The following is a 23,205-nucleotide window of genomic DNA, read 5'->3' on the forward strand; positions in this document are numbered from 1 at the left end:
GTCGAAAAAAGACATATGTCCATCAAGTTCAACCAGGGAATTAAGGGGTAGGGGTGTGGCGCGATATTGGGGAAGGGATGAGATTTTATATTTCTTCATAAGCATTAATCTTATTTTGTCAATTAGGAACATTCAGCACCCACCCGCTATCAAGGCAGCTGCCTATCATGTCATGCCCTACCTGCACAGGTGTGCTGGCTACTCAAATGATCCAATTAAGGAGGCCATTTAGTCAGCAGCAGCAGAAGTCCTGTGCCTGGACGCTCCAACAGCGGCCAGACACAAGCAGAAGCAGCAGAAGCAGCAGCAGCAGCACCACCTTTTGTTTTTTGGCTGCAGCAGCAAGGCCCACAGGGCTGGCTAGCTGGCTAGCCAGCAAGCAGGTAGCAATGAAAGTAGGAATCTTTCTTTTTAACCCTGTAAGGGGGTGGTGCACTGTACCCGAAGATACTGCCATATCGGGTCAATGCATAGGGCGACGGAAGCAAGCTTCGAAATCGGCCCCCGTTCTCAAAAATCCATTTAATATATGGTCCCCAGATAGGGGACGTATCAGATATTAAACTGATAAGAACAGATACTACACTTGATCTTAGCCAAAAGGCCGAGAAGCGATAACCGTGAAAGGGGCGGGCCCAACAAGGTCCCCTTCATGGGCACTATCACTGCTTGCTGTCAGGGAGGCTGCCAGACAATTTTCCATGCACACTCTGGGCTGGGGGGCAGTCAACCACCAGTACACACAGCAGAACCTAAACCCATACCATTATTGCTAAGCAGCAAGACAGGGGCCCATTGCACTCCCACGGGGCTTTTTAAATGCAATCCATAACCCGGATTTGCCAGGAACCCTTCTTACTCCTCCTACTTGCATGTGACACTGGGCTTAGGATCTGCATAGGAAACACACACACAAGCACACACCTACCTTTGTTGCCTGCAGATGCCTCCTTGGCTGTCCCCAAACGGTATCAAACCAACACCCACGGGAAGCTGTAAGCATAGAGGACATGCCTGCACCCCATTGGACTTACCTGTGTGGGTTAAATCCGGGTTATTTGACAACCTATGGCGGTGATGGTTCTGCTCAGGCAGAGCAGTGCTGATGCTCCTCATAAAGCTGTCGCTGCTGTGAAGGTTCTAGGTGACATCACAAATCCCTATGGTTACATACACAACAAAGCTGGGTTGTTGTTGTTTACACTCTGCAAGGCCTGTGGAAGTGAGTGACATCATAGCACTGTAGTTCTGAGGGTTCTAGATGGATGCAACAATCTCCTGTTGCTTCTATGAAGGCCATAATAGACGACATCACCAAACAGCTCCATAGTCACATACACAGCAAAGGAGAGATGTTGTTTACACCTAGTGATGTCAGTGGTATTGAGTGACATCACAGCACAGTGCTAAGGCTCCTGGGCCTGGACACAGCAGCGGCTGCAATATCTCAACGGAGAATACGTTTATATATATGTGTGTGTGTGCGCGTATATATATATATATATATATATATATATATATATATATATATATTTCTCCGCCGAAATCACTTTTAAACCCATTTCCACCTTTTTTTCCCTTCTCTTCCTCTTACTTTTTTTTCACGTTTTTTTACGTTTTTCTCCTTTTCGCCTCTTTTCTGGGCGTATTATTCTTCTTTTTCTTCTTTTTTTTCGTCTAATGCATACCCCATCAGTGCAGCAATGCTTATTCAATACCGCCAGCAGATGGAGACACTGGGGGATAATTTTCTAAGGATTTATACTGATTTTTCCTGTCTGAATTTGTCGCACAGAAAGTTGCAGGCCAAATATGTGTGACATTTCTGCGACTTTAGCTTCTAGAGCATTTTTACAACATTATACATAGGTGCTGAATACATAAAAAGCGACTGTTCAGCGACAGACAAGTCGCATCGGCTGAAAGTAGGCCAGAATGTCAGTCCATGTTGGAGCAGGTTTAGATACAGTCTAAAGTATAGATCTCAAAGTCTGTGCACAGAATTTAGCAAGGGCCTCGCACCTTCTGATGCATCAGGTAGGTGCACAATAGCATAGCCTAACCCTCTGTACTTTGGTCTATATTGATGCGGGACATAGACAGCCAGCTGATGACCAATCCATTAGTGCAATGGATGGCTGGAAGCATTTGTCTTTGCCTTTGCAATACCACAGAAGCAATGCATGGTCAATGTACAGCAATGACACACCTGTGTGAACCGCCAGGAGACCCCCCCCCCCCCCCCCATGTTATGTTACATAGTTACATAGTTAGTACGGTCGAAAAAAGACATATGTCCATCAAGTTCAACCAGGGAATTAAGGGGTAGGGGTGTGGCGCGATATTGGGGAAGGGATGAGATTTTATATTTCTTCATAAGCATTAATCTTATTTTGTCAATTAGGAACATTCAGCACCCACCCGCTATCAAGGCAGCTGCCTATCATGTCATGCCCTACCTGCACAGGTGTGCTGGCTACTCAAATGATCCAATTAAGGAGGCCATTTAGTCAGCAGCAGCAGAAGTCCTGTGCCTGGACGCTCCAACAGCGGCCAGACACAAGCAGAAGCAGCAGAAGCAGCAGCAGCAGCACCACCTTTTGTTTTTTGGCTGCAGCAGCAAGGCCCACAGGGCTGGCTAGCTGGCTAGCCAGCAAGCAGGTAGCAATGAAAGTAGGAATCTTTCTTTTTAACCCTGTAAGGGGGTGGTGCACTGTACCCGAAGATACTGCCATATCGGGTCAATGCATAGGGCGACGGAAGCAAGCTTCGAAATCGGCCCCCGTTCTCAAAAATCCATTTAATATATGGTCCCCAGATAGGGGACGTATCAGATATTAAACTGATAAGAACAGATACTACACTTGATCTTAGCCAAAAGGCCGAGAAGCGATAACCGTGAAAGGGGCGGGCCCAACAAGGTCCCCTTCATGGGCACTATCACTGCTTGCTGTCAGGGAGGCTGCCAGACAATTTTCCATGCACACTCTGGGCTGGGGGGCAGTCAACCACCAGTACACACAGCAGAACCTAAACCCATACCATTATTGCTAAGCAGCAAGACAGGGGCCCATTGCACTCCCACGGGGCCTTTTTAAATGCAATCCATAACCCGGATTTGCCAGGAACCCTTCTTACTCCTCCTACTTGCATGTGACACTGGGCTTAGGATCTGCATAGGAAACACACACACAAGCACACACCTACCTTTGTTGCCTGCAGATGCCTCCTTGGCTGTCCCCAAACGGTATCAAACCAACACCCACGGGAAGCTGTAAGCATAGAGGACATGCCTGCACCCCATTGGACTTACCTGTGTGGGTTAAATCCGGGTTATTTGACAACCTATGGCGGTGATGGTTCTGCTCAGGCAGAGCAGTGCTGATGCTCCTCATAAAGCTGTCGCTGCTGTGAAGGTTCTAGGTGACATCACAAATCCCTATGGTTACATACACAACAAAGCTGGGTTGTTGTTGTTTACACTCTGCAAGGCCTGTGGAAGTGAGTGACATCATAGCACTGTAGTTCTGAGGGTTCTAGATGGATGCAACAATCTCCTGTTGCTTCTATGAAGGCCATAATAGACGACATCACCAAACAGCTCCATAGTCACATACACAGCAAAGGAGAGATGTTGTTTACACCTAGTGATGTCAGTGGTATTGAGTGACATCACAGCACAGTGCTAAGGCTCCTGGGCCTGGACACAGCAGCGGCTGCAATATCTCAACGGAGAATACGTTTATATATATGTGTGTGTGTGCGCGTATATATATATATATATATATATATATATATATATATATATATATTTCTCCGCCGAAATCACTTTTAAACCCATTTCCACCTTTTTTTCCCTTCTCTTCCTCTTACTTTTTTTTCACGTTTTTTTACGTTTTTCTCCTTTTCGCCTCTTTTCTGGGTGTATTATTCTTCTTTTTCTTCTTTTTTTTCGTCTAATGCATACCCCATCAGTGCAGCAATGCTTATTCAATACCGCCAGCAGATGGAGACACTGGGGGATAATTTTCTAAGGATTTATACTGATTTTTCCTGTCTGAATTTGTCGCACAGAAAGTTGCAGGCCAAATATGTGTGACATTTCTGCGACTTTAGCTTCTAGAGCATTTTTACAACATTATACATAGGTGCTGAATACATAAAAAGCGACTGTTCAGCGACAGACAAGTCGCATCGGCTGAAAGTAGGCCAGAATGTCAGTCCATGTTGGAGCAGGTTTAGATACAGTCTAAAGTATAGATCTCAAAGTCTGTGCACAGAATTTAGCAAGGGCCTCGCACCTTCTGATGCATCAGGTAGGTGCACAATAGCATAGCCTAACCCTCTGTACTTTGGTCTATATTGATGCGGGACATAGACAGCCAGCTGATGACCAATCCATTAGTGCAATGGATGGCTGGAAGCATTTGTCTTTGCCTTTGCAATACCACAGAAGCAATGCATGGTCAATGTACAGCAATGACACACCTGTGTGAACAGCCAGGAGACCCCCCCCCCCCCCCATGTTATGTTACATAGTTACATAGTTAGTACGGTCGAAAAAAGACATATGTCCATCAAGTTCAACCAGGGAATTAAGGGGTAGGGGTGTGGCGCGATATTGGGGAAGGGATGAGATTTTATATTTCTTCATAAGCATTAATCTTATTTTGTCAATTAGGAACATTCAGCACCCACCCGCTATCAAGGCAGCTGCCTATCATGTCATGCCCTACCTGCACAGGTGTGCTGGCTACTCAAATGATCCAATTAAGGAGGCCATTTAGTCAGCAGCAGCAGAAGTCCTGTGCCTGGACGCTCCAACAGCGGCCAGACACAAGCAGAAGCAGCAGAAGCAGCAGCAGCAGCACCACCTTTTGTTTTTTGGCTGCAGCAGCAAGGCCCACAGGGCTGGCTAGCTGGCTAGCCAGCAAGCAGGTAGCAATGAAAGTAGGAATCTTTCTTTTTAACCCTGTAAGGGGGTGGTGCACTGTACCCGAAGATACTGCCATATCGGGTCAATGCATAGGGCGACGGAAGCAAGCTTCGAAATCGGCCCCCGTTCTCAAAAATCCATTTAATATATGGTCCCCAGATAGGGGACGTATCAGATATTAAACTGATAAGAACAGATACTACACTTGATCTTAGCCAAAAGGCCGAGAAGCGATAACCGTGAAAGAGGCGGGCCCAACAAGGTCCCCTTCATGGGCACTATCACTGCTTGCTGTCAGGGAGGCTGCCAGACAATTTTCCATGCACACTCTGGGCTGGGGGGCAGTCAACCACCAGTACACACAGCAGAACCTAAACCCATACCATTATTGCTAAGCAGCAAGACAGGGGCCCATTGCACTCCCACGGGGCCTTTTTAAATGCAATCCATAACCCGGATTTGCCAGGAACCCTTCTTACTCCTCCTACTTGCATGTGACACTGGGCTTAGGATCTGCATAGGAAACACACACACAAGCACACACCTACCTTTGTTGCCTGCAGATGCCTCCTTGGCTGTCCCCAAACGGTATCAAACCAACACCCACGGGAAGCTGTAAGCATAGAGGACATGCCTGCACCCCATTGGACTTACCTGTGTGGGTTAAATCCGGGTTATTTGACAACCTATGGCGGTGATGGTTCTGCTCAGGCAGAGCAGTGCTGATGCTCCTCATAAAGCTGTCGCTGCTGTGAAGGTTCTAGGTGACATCACAAATCCCTATGGTTACATACACAACAAAGCTGGGTTGTTGTTGTTTACACTCTGCAAGGCCTGTGGAAGTGAGTGACATCATAGCACTGTAGTTCTGAGGGTTCTAGATGGATGCAACAATCTCCTGTTGCTTCTATGAAGGCCATAATAGACGACATCACCAAACAGCTCCATAGTCACATACACAGCAAAGGAGAGATGTTGTTTACACCTAGTGATGTCAGTGGTATTGAGTGACATCACAGCACAGTGCTAAGGCTCCTGGGCCTGGACACAGCAGCGGCTGCAATATCTCAACGGAGGAGAATACGTTTATATATATGTGTGTGTGTGCGCGTATATATATATATATATATATATATATATATATATATATATATATATTTCTCCGCCGAAATCACTTTTAAACCCATTTCCACCTTTTTTTCCCTTCTCTTCCTCTTACTTTTTTTTCACGTTTTTTTACGTTTTTCTCCTTTTCGCCTCTTTTCTGGGCGTATTATTCTTCTTTTTCTTCTTTTTTTTCGTCTAATGCATACCCCATCAGTGCAGCAATGCTTATTCAATACCGCCAGCAGATGGAGACACTGGGGGATAATTTTCTAAGGATTTATACTGATTTTTCCTGTCTGAATTTGTCGCACAGAAAGTTGCAGGCCAAATATGTGTGACATTTCTGCGACTTTAGCTTCTAGAGCATTTTTACAACATTATACATAGGTGCTGAATACATAAAAAGCGACTGTTCAGCGACAGACAAGTCGCATCGGCTGAAAGTAGGCCAGAATGTCAGTCCATGTTGGAGCAGGTTTAGATACAGTCTAAAGTATAGATCTCAAAGTCTGTGCACAGAATTTAGCAAGGGCCTCGCACCTTCTGATGCATCAGGTAGGTGCACAATAGCATAGCCTAACCCTCTGTACTTTGGTCTATATTGATGCGGGACATAGACAGCCAGCTGATGACCAATCCATTAGTGCAATGGATGGCTGGAAGCATTTGTCTTTGCCTTTGCAATACCACAGAAGCAATGCATGGTCAATGTACAGCAATGACACACCTGTGTGAACAGCCAGGAGACCCCCCCCCCCCCCCCATGTTATGTTACATAGTTACATAGTTAGTACGGTCGAAAAAAGACATATGTCCATCAAGTTCAACCAGGGAATTAAGGGGTAGGGGTGTGGCGCGATATTGGGGAAGGGATGAGATTTTATATTTCTTCATAAGCATTAATCTTATTTTGTCAATTAGGAACATTCAGCACCCACCCGCTATCAAGGCAGCTGCCTATCATGTCATGCCCTACCTGCACAGGTGTGCTGGCTACTCAAATGATCCAATTAAGGAGGCCATTTAGTCAGCAGCAGCAGAAGTCCTGTGCCTGGACGCTCCAACAGCGGCCAGACACAAGCAGAAGCAGCAGAAGCAGCAGCAGCAGCACCACCTTTTGTTTTTTGGCTGCAGCAGCAAGGCCCACAGGGCTGGCTAGCTGGCTAGCCAGCAAGCAGGTAGCAATGAAAGTAGGAATCTTTCTTTTTAACCCTGTAAGGGGGTGGTGCACTGTACCCGAAGATACTGCCATATCGGGTCAATGCATAGGGCGACGGAAGCAAGCTTCGAAATCGGCCCCCGTTCTCAAAAATCCATTTAATATATGGTCCCCAGATAGGGGACGTATCAGATATTAAACTGATAAGAACAGATACTACACTTGATCTTAGCCAAAAGGCCGAGAAGCGATAACCGTGAAAGGGGCGGGCCCAACAAGGTCCCCTTCATGGGCACTATCACTGCTTGCTGTCAGGGAGGCTGCCAGACAATTTTCCATGCACACTCTGGGCTGGGGGGCAGTCAACCACCAGTACACACAGCAGAACCTAAACCCATACCATTATTGCTAAGCAGCAAGACAGGGGCCCATTGCACTCCCACGGGGCCTTTTTAAATGCAATCCATAACCCGGATTTGCCAGGAACCCTTCTTACTCCTCCTACTTGCATGTGACACTGGGCTTAGGATCTGCATAGGAAACACACACACAAGCACACACCTACCTTTGTTGCCTGCAGATGCCTCCTTGGCTGTCCCCAAACGGTATCAAACCAACACCCACGGGAAGCTGTAAGCATAGAGGACATGCCTGCACCCCATTGGACTTACCTGTGTGGGTTAAATCCGGGTTATTTGACAACCTATGGCGGTGATGGTTCTGCTCAGGCAGAGCAGTGCTGATGCTCCTCATAAAGCTGTCGCTGCTGTGAAGGTTCTAGGTGACATCACAAATCCCTATGGTTACATACACAACAAAGCTGGGTTGTTGTTGTTTACACTCTGCAAGGCCTGTGGAAGTGAGTGACATCATAGCACTGTAGTTCTGAGGGTTCTAGATGGATGCAACAATCTCCTGTTGCTTCTATGAAGGCCATAATAGACGACATCACCAAACAGCTCCATAGTCACATACACAGCAAAGGAGAGATGTTGTTTACACCTAGTGATGTCAGTGGTATTGAGTGACATCACAGCACAGTGCTAAGGCTCCTGGGCCTGGACACAGCAGCGGCTGCAATATCTCAACGGAGAATACGTTTATATATATGTGTGTGTGTGCGCGTATATATATATATATATATATATATATATATATATTTCTCCGCCGAAATCACTTTTAAACCCATTTCCACCTTTTTTTCCCTTCTCTTCCTCTTACTTTTTTTTCACGTTTTTTTACGTTTTTCTCCTTTTCGCCTCTTTTCTGGGCGTATTATTCTTCTTTTTCTTCTTTTTTTTCGTCTAATGCATACCCCATCAGTGCAGCAATGCTTATTCAATACCGCCAGCAGATGGAGACACTGGGGGATAATTTTCTAAGGATTTATACTGATTTTTCCTGTCTGAATTTGTCGCACAGAAAGTTGCAGGCCAAATATGTGTGACATTTCTGCGACTTTAGCTTCTAGAGCATTTTTACAACATTATACATAGGTGCTGAATACATAAAAAGCGTCTGTTCAGCGACAGACAAGTCGCATCGGCTGAAAGTAGGCCAGAATGTCAGTCCATGTTGGAGCAGGTTTAGATACAGTCTAAAGTATAGATCTCAAAGTCTGTGCACAGAATTTAGCAAGGGCCTCGCACCTTCTGATGCATCAGGTAGGTGCACAATAGCATAGCCTAACCCTCTGTACTTTGGTCTATATTGATGCGGGACATAGACAGCCAGCTGATGACCAATCCATTAGTGCAATGGATGGCTGGAAGCATTTGTCTTTGCCTTTGCAATACCACAGAAGCAATGCATGGTCAATGTACAGCAATGACACACCTGTGTGAACAGCCAGGAGACCCCCCCCCCCCCCCCATGTTATGTTACATAGTTACATAGTTAGTACGGTCGAAAAAAGACATATGTCCATCAAGTTCAACCAGGGAATTAAGGGGTAGGGGTGTGGCGCGATATTGGGGAAGGGATGAGATTTTATATTTCTTCATAAGCATTAATCTTATTTTGTCAATTAGGAACATTCAGCACCCACCCGCTATCAAGGCAGCTGCCTATCATGTCATGCCCTACCTGCACAGGTGTGCTGGCTACTCAAATGATCCAATTAAGGAGGCCATTTAGTCAGCAGCAGCAGAAGTCCTGTGCCTGGACGCTCCAACAGCGGCCAGACACAAGCAGAAGCAGCAGAAGCAGCAGCAGCAGCACCACCTTTTGTTTTTTGGCTGCAGCAGCAAGGCCCACAGGGCTGGCTAGCTGGCTAGCCAGCAAGCAGGTAGCAATGAAAGTAGGAATCTTTCTTTTTAACCCTGTAAGGGGGTGGTGCACTGTACCCGAAGATACTGCCATATCGGGTCAATGCATAGGGCGACGGAAGCAAGCTTCGAAATCGGCCCCCGTTCTCAAAAATCCATTTAATATATGGTCCCCAGATAGGGGACGTATCAGATATTAAACTGATAAGAACAGATACTACACTTGATCTTAGCCAAAAGGCCGAGAAGCGATAACCGTGAAAGGGGCGGGCCCAACAAGGTCCCCTTCATGGGCACTATCACTGCTTGCTGTCAGGGAGGCTGCCAGACAATTTTCCATGCACACTCTGGGCTGGGGGGCAGTCAACCACCAGTACACACAGCAGAACCTAAACCCATACCATTATTGCTAAGCAGCAAGACAGGGGCCCATTGCACTCCCACGGGGCCTTTTTAAATGCAATCCATAACCCGGATTTGCCAGGAACCCTTCTTACTCCTCCTACTTGCATGTGACACTGGGCTTAGGATCTGCATAGGAAACACACACACAAGCACACACCTACCTTTGTTGCCTGCAGATGCCTCCTTGGCTGTCCCCAAACGGTATCAAACCAACACCCACGGGAAGCTGTAAGCATAGAGGACATGCCTGCACCCCATTGGACTTACCTGTGTGGGTTAAATCCGGGTTATTTGACAACCTATGGCGGTGATGGTTCTGCTCAGGCAGAGCAGTGCTGATGCTCCTCATAAAGCTGTCGCTGCTGTGAAGGTTCTAGGTGACATCACAAATCCCTATGGTTACATACACAACAAAGCTGGGTTGTTGTTGTTTACACTCTGCAAGGCCTGTGGAAGTGAGTGACATCATAGCACTGTAGTTCTGAGGGTTCTAGATGGATGCAACAATCTCCTGTTGCTTCTATGAAGGCCATAATAGACGACATCACCAAACAGCTCCATAGTCACATACACAGCAAAGGAGAGATGTTGTTTACACCTAGTGATGTCAGTGGTATTGAGTGACATCACAGCACAGTGCTAAGGCTCCTGGGCCTGGACACAGCAGCGGCTGCAATATCTCAACGGAGAATACGTTTATATATATGTGTGTGTGTGCGCGTATATATATATATATATATATATATATATATATATATATTTCTCCGCCAAAATCACTTTTAAACCCATTTCCACCTTTTTTTCCCTTCTCTTCCTCTTACTTTTTTTTCACGTTTTTTTACGTTTTTCTCCTTTTCGCCTCTTTTCTGGGCGTATTATTCTTCTTTTTCTTCTTTTTTTTCGTCTAATGCATACCCCATCAGTGCAGCAATGCTTATTCAATACCGCCAGCAGATGGAGACACTGGGGGATAATTTTCTAAGGATTTATACTGATTTTTCCTGTCTGAATTTGTCGCACAGAAAGTTGCAGGCCAAATATGTGTGACATTTCTGCGACTTTAGCTTCTAGAGCATTTTTACAACATTATACATAGGTGCTGAATACATAAAAAGCGACTGTTCAGCGACAGACAAGTCGCATCGGCTGAAAGTAGGCCAGAATGTCAGTCCATGTTGGAGCAGGTTTAGATACAGTCTAAAGTATAGATCTCAAAGTCTGTGCACAGAATTTAGCAAGGGCCTCGCACCTTCTGATGCATCAGGTAGGTGCACAATAGCATAGCCTAACCCTCTGTACTTTGGTCTATATTGATGCGGGACATAGACAGCCAGCTGATGACCAATCCATTAGTGCAATGGATGGCTGGAAGCATTTGTCTTTGCCTTTGCAATACCACAGAAGCAATGCATGGTCAATGTACAGCAATGACACACCTGTGTGAACAGCCAGGAGACCCCCCCCCCCCCCCCCATGTTATGTTACATAGTTACATAGTTAGTACGGTCGAAAAAAGACATATGTCCATCAAGTTCAACCAGGGAATTAAGGGGTAGGGGTGTGGCGCGATATTGGGGAAGGGATGAGATTTTATATTTCTTCATAAGCATTAATCTTATTTTGTCAATTAGGAACATTCAGCACCCACCCGCTATCAAGGCAGCTGCCTATCATGTCATGCCCTACCTGCACAGGTGTGCTGGCTACTCAAATGATCCAATTAAGGAGGCCATTTAGTCAGCAGCAGCAGAAGTCCTGTGCCTGGACGCTCCAACAGCGGCCAGACACAAGCAGAAGCAGCAGAAGCAGCAGCAGCAGCACCACCTTTTGTTTTTTGGCTGCAGCAGCAAGGCCCACAGGGCTGGCTAGCTGGCTAGCCAGCAAGCAGGTAGCAATGAAAGTAGGAATCTTTCTTTTTAACCCTGTAAGGGGGTGGTGCACTGTACCCGAAGATACTGCCATATCGGGTCAATGCATAGGGCGACGGAAGCAAGCTTCGAAATCGGCCCCCGTTCTCAAAAATCCATTTAATATATGGTCCCCAGATAGGGGACGTATCAGATATTAAACTGATAAGAACAGATTTTTTTTTTTTTTTTATCTAAAGCCGAGGAACGTGCTTTCGATTCACCCAAAGTGCAAGAAAAAGTGCAAACGTGTTACACTAAAAAAACGTGCACAAAGGATGCGGTCTATCGCAAGCCCTTCTCCGATAGGAGAGAGGCCCCCCAACAAACCTTACCCTTCACCTCCGGACCAAAAGGTGCCTGCGAGGTTCCAGGATCGATGTCCCTTTTCGCCGAAGCTACTAGGGGACCACAAATGCTCCCGGCATCCCCCTTGGCGTTGGCCAAGGTATCTGCCCGCAGAGCCGATTACGGTAGGTACCCTGCCAAAGCAGGAGTACCCGGGGTGTTTGCAGGGAGGTGCGGAACCTAATGGCCACACACACCTCCCCTAGACCGCCAGGAGGGACACCCAGAAGGGCTACCGCATCCTGACAAATCCTGTGAACACACAACACGCAAAAAGTGACACAGTGAGACAAAAAAGAAATAAATAAGTGAATGTGTGCAGATATACTGCCCGGACATCCGGCCGGATCTATAAAAATTTCTCTGATCCTAACCAGAAGGCCGGGAATCAAGAGGTGAGTGCCACAAGGTGAAGAGATTATGGTGCCCGTGCTTCAACTCAGTGAGTCTATTCTCCCAGTGAGTTTCGGCACCTCGGGGTCACCACTCCCCGAGGCACAAAAGTACCTCGGCTCTAGACCCTCTCAGCCTCATGGCGAGACCCGGAGGGAACAGGTCACATCGGGGCAGCCGTCGAGCTGATTCCTCAGAACCAGCCCCGGAAAGCCCTGGTACACCTGCATCCTCCATGCAGCACCCATCCCCACCAGCATGAAAACTGATAAGAACAGATACTACACTTGATCTTAGCCAAAAGGCCGAGAAGCAATAACCGTGAAAGGGGCGGGCCCAACAAGGTCCCCTTCATGGGCACTATCACTGCTTGCTGTCAGGGAGGCTGCCAGACAATTTTCCATGCACACTCTGGGCTGGGGGGCAGTCAACCACCAGTACACACAGCAGAACCTAAACCCATACCATTATTGCTAAGCAGCAAGACAGGGGCCCATTGCACTCCCACGGGGCCTTTTTAAATGCAATCCATAACCCGGATTTGCCAGGAACCCTTCTTACTCCTCCTACTTGCATGTGACACTGGGCTTAGGATCTGCATAGGAAACACACACACAAGCACACACCTACCTTTGTTGCCTGCAGATGCCTCCTTGGCTGTCCCCAAACGGTATCAAACCAACACCCACGGGAAGCTGTAAGCATAGAGGACATGCCTGCACCCCATTGGACTTACCTGTGTGGGTTAAATCCGGGTTATTTGACAACCTATGGCGGTGATGGTTCTGCTCAGGCAGAGCAGTGCTGATGCTCCTCATAAAGCTGTCGCTGCTGTGAAGGTTCTAGGTGACATCACAAATCCCTATGGTTACATACACAACAAAGCTGGGTTGTTGTTGTTTACACTCTGCAAGGCCTGTGGAAGTGAGTGACATCATAGCACTGTAGTTCTGAGGGTTCTAGATGGATGCAACAATCTCCTGTTGCTTCTATGAAGGCCATAATAGACGACATCACCAAACAGCTCCATAGTCACATACACAGCAAAGGAGAGATGTTGTTTACACCTAGTGATGTCAGTGGTATTGAGTGACATCACAGCACAGTGCTAAGGCTCCTGGGCCTGGACACAGCAGCGGCTGCAATATCTCAACGGAGAATACGTTTATATATATGTGTGTGTGTGCGCGTATATATATATATATATATATATATATATATATATATATATATATATTTCTCCGCCGAAATCACTTTTAAACCCATTTCCACCTTTTTTTCCCTTCTCTTCCTCTTACTTTTTTTTCACGTTTTTTTACGTTTTTCTCCTTTTCGCCTCTTTTCTGGGCGTATTATTCTTCTTTTTCTTCTTTTTTTTCGTCTAATGCATACCCCATCAGTGCAGCAATGCTTATTCAATACCGCCAGCAGATGGAGACACTGGGGGATAATTTTCTAAGGATTTATACTGATTTTTCCTGTCTGAATTTGTCGCACAGAAAGTTGCAGGCCAAATATGTGTGACATTTCTGCGACTTTAGCTTCTAGAGCATTTTTACAACATTATACATAGGTGCTGAATACATAAAAAGCGACTGTTCAGCGACAGACAAGTCGCATCGGCTGAAAGTAGGCCAGAATGTCAGTCCATGTTGGAGCAGGTTTAGATACAGTCTAAAGTATAGATCTCAAAGTCTGTGCACAGAATTTAGCAAGGGCCTCGCACCTTCTGATGCATCAGGTAGGTGCACAATAGCATAGCCTAACCCTCTGTACTTTGGTCTATATTGATGCGGGACATAGACAGCCAGCTGATGACCAATCCATTAGTGCAATGGATGGCTGGAAGCATTTGTCTTTGCCTTTGCAATACCACAGAAGCAATGCATGGTCAATGTACAGCAATGACACACCTGTGTGAACAGCCAGGAGACCCCCCCCCCCCCCATGTTATGTTACATAGTTACATAGTTAGTACGGTCGAAAAAAGACATATGTCCATCAAGTTCAACCAGGGAATTAAGGGGTAGGGGTGTGGCGCGATATTGGGGAAGGGATGAGATTTTATATTTCTTCATAAGCATTAATCTTATTTTGTCAATTAGGAACATTCAGCACCCACCCGCTATCAAGGCAGCTGCCTATCATGTCATGCCCTACCTGCACAGGTGTGCTGGCTACTCAAATGATCCAATTAAGGAGGCCATTTAGTCAGCAGCAGCAGAAGTCCTGTGCCTGGACGCTCCAACAGCGGCCAGACACAAGCAGAAGCAGCAGAAGCAGCAGCAGCAGCACCACCTTTTGTTTTTTGGCTGCAGCAGCAAGGCCCACAGGGCTGGCTAGCTGGCTAGCCAGCAAGCAGGTAGCAATGAAAGTAGGAATCTTTCTTTTTAACCCTGTAAGGGGGTGGTGCACTGTACCCGAAGATACTGCCATATCGGGTCAATGCATAGGGCGACGGAAGCAAGCTTCGAAATCGGCCCCCGTTCTCAAAAATCCATTTAATATATGGTCCCCAGATAGGGGACGTATCAGATATTAAACTGATAAGAACAGATACTACACTTGATCTTAGCCAAAAGGCCGAGAAGCGATAACCGTGAAAGGGGCGGGCCCAACAAGGTCCCCTTCATGGGCACTATCACTGCTTGCTGTCAGGGAGGCTGCCAGACAATTTTCCATGCACACTCTGGGCTGGGGGGCAGTCAACCACCAGTACACACAGCAGAACCTAAACCCATACCATTATTGCTAAGCAGCAAGACAGGGGCCCATTGCACTCCCACGGGGCCTTTTTAAATGCAATCCATAACCCGGATTTGCCAGGAACCCTTCTTACTCCTCCTACTTGCATGTGACACTGGGCTTAGGATCTGCATAGGAAACACACACACAAGCACACACCTACCTTTGTTGCCTGCAGATGCCTCCTTGGCTGTCCCCAAACGGTATCAAACCAACACCCACGGGAAGCTGTAAGCATAGAGGACATGCCTGCACCCCATTGGACTTACCTGTGTGGGTTAAATCCGGGTTATTTGACAACCTATGGCGGTGATGGTTCTGCTCAGGCAGAGCAGTGCTGATGCTCCTCATAAAGCTGTCGCTGCTGTGAAGGTTCTAGGTGACATCACAAATCCCTATGGTTACATACACAACAAAGCTGGGTTGTTGTTGTTTACACTCTGCAAGGCCTGTGGAAGTGAGTGACATCATAGCACTGTAGTTCTGAGGGTTCTAGATGGATGCAACAATCTCCTGTTGCTTCTATGAAGGCCATAATAGACGACATCACCAAACAGCTCCATAGTCACATACACAGCAAAGGAGAGATGTTGTTTACACCTAGTGATGTCAGTGGTATTGAGTGACATCACAGCACAGTGCTAAGGCTCCTGGGCCTGGACACAGCAGCGGCTGCAATATCTCAACGGAGAATACGTTTATATATATGTGTGTGTGTGCGCGTATATATATATATATATATATATATATATATATATATATATATTCTCCGCCGAAATCACTTTTAAACCCATTTCCACCTTTTTTTCCCTTCTCTTCCTCTTACTTTTTTTTCACGTTTTTTTACGTTTTTCTCCTTTTCGCCTCTTTTCTGGGCGTATTATTCTTCTTTTTCTTCTTTTTTTTCGTCTAATGCATACCCCATCAGTGCAGCAATGCTTATTCAATACCGCCAGCAGATGGAGACACTGGGGGATAATTTTCTAAGGATTTATACTGATTTTTCCTGTCTGAATTTGTCGCACAGAAAGTTGCAGGCCAAATATGTGTGACATTTCTGCGACTTTAGCTTCTAGAGCATTTTTACAACATTATACATAGGTGCTGAATACATAAAAAGCGACTGTTCAGCGACAGACAAGTCGCATCGGCTGAAAGTAGGCCAGAATGTCAGTCCATGTTGGAGCAGGTTTAGATACAGTCTAAAGTATAGATCTCAAAGTCTGTGCACAGAATTTAGCAAGGGCCTCGCACCTTCTGATGCATCAGGTAGGTGCACAATAGCATAGCCTAACCCTCTGTACTTTGGTCTATATTGATGCGGGACATAGACAGCCAGCTGATGACCAATCCATTAGTGCAATGGATGGCTGGAAGCATTTGTCTTTGCCTTTGCAATACCACAGAAGCAATGCATGGTCAATGTACAGCAATGACACACCTGTGTGAACAGCCAGGAGACCCCCCCCCCCCCCCATGTTATGTTACATAGTTACATAGTTAGTACGGTCGAAAAAAGACATATGTCCATCAAGTTCAACCAGGGAATTAAGGGGTAGGGGTGTGGCGCGATATTGGGGAAGGGATGAGATTTTATATTTCTTCATAAGCATTAATCTTATTTTGTCAATTAGGAACATTCAGCACCCACCCGCTATCAAGGCAGCTGCCTATCATGTCATGCCCTACCTGCACAGGTGTGCTGGCTACTCAAATGATCCAATTAAGGAGGCCATTTAGTCAGCAGCAGCAGAAGTCCTGTGCCTGGACGCTCCAACAGCGGCCAGACACAAGCAGAAGCAGCAGAAGCAGCAGCAGCAGCACCACCTTTTGTTTTTTGGCTGCAGCAGCAAGGCCCACAGGGCTGGCTAGCTGGCTAGCCAGCAAGCAGGTAGCAATGAAAGTAGGAATCTTTCTTTTTAACCCTGTAAGGGGGTGGTGCACTGTACCCGAAGATACTGCCATATCGGGTCAATGCATAGGGCGACGGAAGCAAGCTTCGAAATCGGCCCCCGTTCTCAAAAATCCATTTAATATATGGTCCCCAGATAGGGGACGTATCAGATATTAAACTGATAAGAACAGATACTACACTTGATCTTAGCCAAAAGGCCGAGAAGCGATAACCGTGAAAGGGGCGGGCCCAACAAGGTCCCCTTCATGGGCACTATCACTGCTTGCTGTCAGGGAGGCTGCCAGACAATTTTCCATGCACACTCTGGGCTGGGGGGCAGTCAACCACCAGTACACACAGCAGAACCTAAACCCATACCATTATTGCTAAGCAGCAAGACAGGGGCCCATTGCACTCCCACGGGGCCTTTTTAAATGCAATCCATAACCCGGATTTGCCAGGAACCCTTCTTACTCCTCCTACTTGCATGTGACACTGGGCTTAGGATCTGCATAGGAAACACACACACAAGCACACACCTACCTTTGTTGCCTGCAGATGCCTCCTTGGCTGTCCCCAAACGGTATCAAACCAACACCCACGGGAAGCTGTAAGCATAGAGGACATGCCTGCACCCCATTGGACTTACCTGTGTGGGTTAAATCCGGGTTATTTGACAACCTATGGCGGTGATGGTTCTGCTCAGGCAGAGCAGTGCTGATGCTCCTCATAAAGCTGTCGCTGCTGTGAAGGTTCTAGGTGACATCACAAATCCCTATGGTTACATACACAACAAAGCTGGGTTGTTGTTGTTTACACTCTGCAAGGCCTGTGGAAGTGAGTGACATCATAGCACTGTAGTTCTGAGGGTTCTAGATGGATGCAACAATCTCCTGTTGCTTCTATGAAGGCCATAATAGACGACATCACCAAACAGCTCCATAGTCACATACACAGCAAAGGAGAGATGTTGTTTACACCTAGTGATGTCAGTGGTATTGAGTGACATCACAGCACAGTGCTAAGGCTCCTGGGCCTGGACACAGCAGCGGCTGCAATATCTCAACGGAGAATACGTTTATATATATGTGTGTGTGTGCGCGTATATATATATATATATATATATATATATATATATATATATATATTCTCCGCCGAAATCACTTTTAAACCCATTTCCACCTTTTTTTCCCTTCTCTTCCTCTTACTTTTTTTTCACGTTTTTTTACGTTTTTCTCCTTTTCGCCTCTTTTCTGGGCGTATTATTCTTCTTTTTCTTCTTTTTTTTCGTCTAATGCATACCCCATCAGTGCAGCAATGCTTATTCAATACCGCCAGCAGATGGAGACACTGGGGGATAATTTTCTAAGGATTTATACTGATTTTTCCTGTCTGAATTTGTCGCACAGAAAGTTGCAGGCCAAATATGTGTGACATTTCTGCGACTTTAGCTTCTAGAGCATTTTTACAACATTATACATAGGTGCTGAATACATAAAAAGCGACTGTTCAGCGACAGACAAGTCGCATCGGCTGAAAGTAGGCCAGAATGTCAGTCCATGTTGGAGCAGGTTTAGATACAGTCTAAAGTATAGATCTCAAAGTCTGTGCACAGAATTTAGCAAGGGCCTCGCACCTTCTGATGCATCAGGTAGGTGCACAATAGCATAGCCTAACCCTCTGTACTTTGGTCTATATTGATGCGGGACATAGACAGCCAGCTGATGACCAATCCATTAGTGCAATGGATGGCTGGAAGCATTTGTCTTTGCCTTTGCAATACCACAGAAGCAATGCATGGTCAATGTACAGCAATGACACACCTGTGTGAACAGCCAGGAGACCCCCCCCCCCCCATGTTATGTTACATAGTTACATAGTTAGTACGGTCGAAAAAAGACATATGTCCATCAAGTTCAACCAGGGAATTAAGGGGTAGGGGTGTGGCGCGATATTGGGGAAGGGATGAGATTTTATATTTCTTCATAAGCATTAATCTTATTTTGTCAATTAGGAACATTCAGCACCCACCCGCTATCAAGGCAGCTGCCTATCATGTCATGCCCTACCTGCACAGGTGTGCTGGCTACTCAAATTATCCAATTAAGGAGGCCATTTAGTCAGCAGCAGCAGAAGTCCTGTGCCTGGACGCTCCAACAGCGGCCAGACACAAGCAGAAGCAGCAGAAGCAGCAGCAGCAGCACCACCTTTTGTTTTTTGGCTGCAGCAGCAAGGCCCACAGGGCTGGCTAGCTGGCTAGCCAGCAAGCAGGTAGCAATGAAAGTAGGAATCTTTCTTTTTAACCCTGTAAGGGGGTGGTGCACTGTACCCGAAGATACTGCCATATCGGGTCAATGCATAGGGCGACGGAAGCAAGCTTCGAAATCGGCCCCCGTTCTCAAAAATCCATTTAATATATGGTCCCCAGATAGGGGACGTATCAGATATTAAACTGATAAGAACAGATACTACACTTGATCTTAGCCAAAAGGCCGAGAAGCGATAACCGTGAAAGGGGCGGGCCCAACAAGGTCCCCTTCATGGGCACTATCACTGCTTGCTGTCAGGGAGGCTGCCAGACAATTTTCCATGCACACTCTGGGCTGGGGGGCAGTCAACCACCAGTACACACAGCAGAACCTAAACCCATACCATTATTGCTAAGCAGCAAGACAGGGGCCCATTGCACTCCCACGGGGCCTTTTTAAATGCAATCCATAACCCGGATTTGCCAGGAACCCTTCTTACTCCTCCTACTTGCATGTGACACTGGGCTTAGGATCTGCATAGGAAACACACACACAAGCACACACCTACCTTTGTTGCCTGCAGATGCCTCCTTGGCTGTCCCCAAACGGTATCAAACCAACACCCACGGGAAGCTGTAAGCATAGAGGACATGCCTGCACCCCATTGGACTTACCTGTGTGGGTTAAATCCGGGTTATTTGACAACCTATGGCGGTGATGGTTCTGCTCAGGCAGAGCAGTGCTGATGCTCCTCATAAAGCTGTCGCTGCTGTGAAGGTTCTAGGTGACATCACAAATCCCTATGGTTACATACACAACAAAGCTGGGTTGTTGTTGTTTACACTCTGCAAGGCCTGTGGAAGTGAGTGACATCATAGCACTGTAGTTCTGAGGGTTCTAGATGGATGCAACAATCTCCTGTTGCTTCTATGAAGGCCATAATAGACGACATCACCAAACAGCTCCATAGTCACATACACAGCAAAGGAGAGATGTTGTTTACACCTAGTGATGTCAGTGGTATTGAGTGACATCACAGCACAGTGCTAAGGCTCCTGGGCCTGGACACAGCAGCGGCTGCAATATCTCAACGGAGAATACGTTTATATATATGTGTGTGTGTGCGCGTATATATATATATATATATATATATATATATATATATATATATTCTCCGCCGAAATCACCTTTTAAACCCATTTCCACCTTTTTTTCCCTTCTCTTCCTCTTACTTTTTTTTCACGTTTTTTTACGTTTTTCTCCTTTTCGCCTCTTTTCTGGGCGTATTATTCTTCTTTTTCTTCTTTTTTTTCGTCTAATGCATACCCCATCAGTGCAGCAATGCTTATTCAATACCGCCAGCAGATGGAGACACTGGGGGATAATTTTCTAAGGATTTATACTGATTTTTCCTGTCTGAATTTGTCGCACAGAAAGTTGCAGGCCAAATATGTGTGACATTTCTGCGACTTTAGCTTCTAGAGCATTTTTACAACATTATACATAGGTGCTGAATACATAAAAAGCGACTGTTCAGCGACAGACAAGTCGCATCGGCTGAAAGTAGGCCAGAATGTCAGTCCATGTTGGAGCAGGTTTAGATACAGTCTAAAGTATAGATCTCAAAGTCTGTGCACAGAATTTAGCAAGGGCCTCGCACCTTCTGATGCATCAGGTAGGTGCACAATAGCATAGCCTAACCCTCTGTACTTTGGTCTATATTGATGCGGGACATAGACAGCCAGCTGATGACCAATCCATTAGTGCAATGGATGGCTGGAAGCATTTGTCTTTGCCTTTGCAATACCACAGAAGCAATGCATGGTCAATGTACAGCAATGACACACCTGTGTGAACAGCCAGGAGACCCCCCCCCCCATGTTATGTTACATAGTTACATAGTTAGTACGGTCGAAAAAAGACATATGTCCATCAAGTTCAACCAGGGAATTAAGGGGTAGGGGTGTGGCGCGATATTGGGGAAGGGATGAGATTTTATATTTCTTCATAAGCATTAATCTTATTTTGTCAATTAGGAACATTCAGCACCCACCCGCTATCAAGGCAGCTGCCTATCATGTCATGCCCTACCTGCACAGGTGTGCTGGCTACTCAAATGATCCAATTAAGGAGGCCATTTAGTCAGCAGCAGCAGAAGTCCTGTGCCTGGACGCTCCAACAGCGGCCAGACACAAGCAGAAGCAGCAGAAGCAGCAGCAGCAGCACCACCTTTTGTTTTTTGGCTGCAGCAGCAAGGCCCACAGGGCTGGCTAGCTGGCTAGCCAGCAAGCAGGTAGCAATGAAAGTAGGAATCTTTCTTTTTAACCCTGTAAGGGGGTGGTGCACTGTACCCGAAGATACTGCCATATCGGGTCAATGCATAGGGCGACGGAAGCAAGCTTCGAAATCGGCCCCCGTTCTCAAAAATCCATTTAATATATGGTCCCCAGATAGGGGACGTATCAGATATTAAACTGATAAGAACAGATACTACACTTGATCTTAGCCAAAAGGCCGAGAAGCGATAACCGTGAAAGGGGCGGGCCCAACAAGGTCCCCTTCATGGGCACTATCACTGCTTGCTGTCAGGGAGGCTGCCAGACAATTTTCCATGCACACTCTGGGCTGGGGGGCAGTCAACCACCAGTACACACAGCAGAACCTAAACCCATACCATTATTGCTAAGCAGCAAGACAGGGGCCCATTGCACTCCCACGGGGCCTTTTTAAATGCAATCCATAACCCGGATTTGCCAGGAACCCTTCTTACTCCTCCTACTTGCATGTGACACTGGGCTTAGGATCTGCATAGGAAACACACACACAAGCACACACCTACCTTTGTTGCCTGCAGATGCCTCCTTGGCTGTCCCCAAACGGTATCAAACCAACACTCACGGGAAGCTGTAAGCATAGAGGACATGCCTGCACCCCATTGGACTTACCTGTGTGGGTTAAATCCGGGTTATTTGACAACCTATGGCGGTGATGGTTCTGCTCAGGCAGAGCAGTGCTGATGCTCCTCATAAAGCTGTCGCTGCTGTGAAGGTTCTAGGTGACATCACAAATCCCTATGGTTACATACACAACAAAGCTGGGTTGTTGTTGTTTACACTCTGCAAGGCCTGTGGAAGTGAGTGACATCATAGCACTGTAGTTCTGAGGGTTCTAGATGGATGCAACAATCTCCTGTTGCTTCTATGAAGGCCATAATAGACGACATCACCAAACAGCTCCATAGTCACATACACAGCAAAGGAGAGATGTTGTTTACACCTAGTGATGTCAGTGGTATTGAGTGACATCACAGCACAGTGCTAAGGCTCCTGGGCCTGGACACAGCAGCGGCTGCAATATCTCAACGGAGAATACGTTTATATATATGTGTGTGTGTGCGCGTATATATATATATATATATATATATATATATATATATATATATATTTCTCCGCCGAAATCACTTTTAAACCCATTTCCACCTTTTTTTCCCTTCTCTTCCTCTTACTTTTTTTTCACGTTTTTTTACGTTTTTCTCCTTTTCGCCTCTTTTCTGGGCGTATTATTCTTCTTTTTCTTCTTTTTTTTCGTCTAATGCATACCCCATCAGTGCAGCAATGCTTATTCAATACCGCCAGCAGATGGAGACACTGGGGGATAATTTTCTAAGGATTTATACTGATTTTTCCTGTCTGAATTTGTCGCACAGAAAGTTGCAGGCCAAATATGTGTGACATTTCTGCGACTTTAGCTTCTAGAGCATTTTTACAACATTATACATAGGTGCTGAATACATAA

At 46.3% G+C, this 23,205-nt stretch overlaps 10 non-coding genes and 1 pseudogene across 10 annotated transcripts; all 11 read right to left on the reverse strand.

Moving 5' to 3' along the window:
• Positions 1-425: 425 nt before the first annotated feature.
• Positions 426-616, reverse strand: LOC130303731 (U2 spliceosomal RNA). Its single transcript, XR_008853761.1, has one exon. It is a non-coding gene; the product is annotated as a U2 spliceosomal RNA (small nuclear RNA).
• Positions 617-2,703: 2,087 nt separating this feature from the next.
• LOC130303732 (U2 spliceosomal RNA) lies at positions 2,704-2,894 on the reverse strand. Its single transcript, XR_008853762.1, has one exon. It is a non-coding gene; the product is annotated as a U2 spliceosomal RNA (small nuclear RNA).
• Positions 2,895-4,980: 2,086 nt separating this feature from the next.
• On the reverse strand, positions 4,981-5,171 carry LOC130303733 (U2 spliceosomal RNA). Its single transcript, XR_008853763.1, has one exon. It is a non-coding gene; the product is annotated as a U2 spliceosomal RNA (small nuclear RNA).
• Positions 5,172-7,263: 2,092 nt separating this feature from the next.
• On the reverse strand, positions 7,264-7,454 carry LOC130303734 (U2 spliceosomal RNA). Its single transcript, XR_008853764.1, has one exon. It is a non-coding gene; the product is annotated as a U2 spliceosomal RNA (small nuclear RNA).
• Positions 7,455-9,531: 2,077 nt separating this feature from the next.
• Positions 9,532-9,722, reverse strand: LOC130303735 (U2 spliceosomal RNA). The gene has a single exon (XR_008853765.1). It is a non-coding gene; the product is annotated as a U2 spliceosomal RNA (small nuclear RNA).
• A 2,082-nt stretch (positions 9,723-11,804) lies between these two features.
• LOC130303747 (U2 spliceosomal RNA) lies at positions 11,805-11,986 on the reverse strand. Its single transcript, XR_008853776.1, has one exon. It is a non-coding gene; the product is annotated as a U2 spliceosomal RNA (small nuclear RNA).
• A 693-nt stretch (positions 11,987-12,679) lies between these two features.
• Positions 12,680-12,839, reverse strand: LOC130303753 (U2 spliceosomal RNA; annotated as a pseudogene).
• Positions 12,840-14,926: 2,087 nt separating this feature from the next.
• LOC130303736 (U2 spliceosomal RNA) lies at positions 14,927-15,117 on the reverse strand. Its single transcript, XR_008853766.1, has one exon. It is a non-coding gene; the product is annotated as a U2 spliceosomal RNA (small nuclear RNA).
• A 2,083-nt stretch (positions 15,118-17,200) lies between these two features.
• LOC130303737 (U2 spliceosomal RNA) lies at positions 17,201-17,391 on the reverse strand. The gene has a single exon (XR_008853767.1). It is a non-coding gene; the product is annotated as a U2 spliceosomal RNA (small nuclear RNA).
• Positions 17,392-19,474: 2,083 nt separating this feature from the next.
• On the reverse strand, positions 19,475-19,665 carry LOC130303738 (U2 spliceosomal RNA). The gene has a single exon (XR_008853768.1). It is a non-coding gene; the product is annotated as a U2 spliceosomal RNA (small nuclear RNA).
• Positions 19,666-21,745: 2,080 nt separating this feature from the next.
• LOC130303739 (U2 spliceosomal RNA) lies at positions 21,746-21,936 on the reverse strand. Its single transcript, XR_008853769.1, has one exon. It is a non-coding gene; the product is annotated as a U2 spliceosomal RNA (small nuclear RNA).
• Positions 21,937-23,205: the final 1,269 nt, after the last annotated feature.

The sequence above is a fragment of the Hyla sarda genome, unplaced genomic scaffold, assembly GCF_029499605.1.
Source record: "Hyla sarda isolate aHylSar1 unplaced genomic scaffold, aHylSar1.hap1 scaffold_1239, whole genome shotgun sequence".
Classification (NCBI taxonomy): domain Eukaryota; kingdom Metazoa; phylum Chordata; class Amphibia; order Anura; family Hylidae; genus Hyla; species Hyla sarda.